Here is a 596-nt window from a genome sequence, read left to right as displayed (position 1 = left end):
TTGTTTTATCCCGAACCTGAACAGATAGTGAGGAAACCGTCCATGTCCTGTTAAAATTTGTGAAATCTGATAATTTGCAATAAATTGATTTGGAATCTGATTAATATGTTTTATCCAATTGTGTATATAGCTTTTTCGAGCTATTTTGTCTTGGGCCCAAAGTTGTTCCCATTTGTGATACAATTTTTTTTGTAACTCCTTTTTGATAAAATTCTTAGAAATTTGGACCCCTACTTCTTCTCCGAATCTTATTGCCTTTTTTGCCAATTCGTCTGCTATGTCGTTGCCGATGTTTCCACTGTGTCCTTTTACGTATGTTAGAATAATTTGGTTGTTTACTGAAGCATTTTGGAGCAGTTGCTTAATTTTAAATATATAGGGGTTGAGGTTTTCTGGATTATTTATCCCCTGTAGGACTGACAGGCTGTCTGTCAGCAAATGATAGGTGCTTCGATTTTGTTGTAAACTAATATATTCTATGGCCTTGGTTATAGCCATAGCTTCTGCTTCAAAATTGTTACTGTACTTTGGTAATGAATATTGTTTGGTGTCTAATAATTTTTGCTCTTTCATAACTACAAAAGCTGACCCAGCTC

Source organism: Rhipicephalus microplus, unplaced genomic scaffold, assembly GCF_043290135.1.
Source record: "Rhipicephalus microplus isolate Deutch F79 unplaced genomic scaffold, USDA_Rmic scaffold_209, whole genome shotgun sequence".
Classification (NCBI taxonomy): domain Eukaryota; kingdom Metazoa; phylum Arthropoda; class Arachnida; order Ixodida; family Ixodidae; genus Rhipicephalus; species Rhipicephalus microplus.
The sequence above is the reverse complement of the archived record's forward strand: the minus strand, read 5'-3'. Positions refer to the sequence as shown.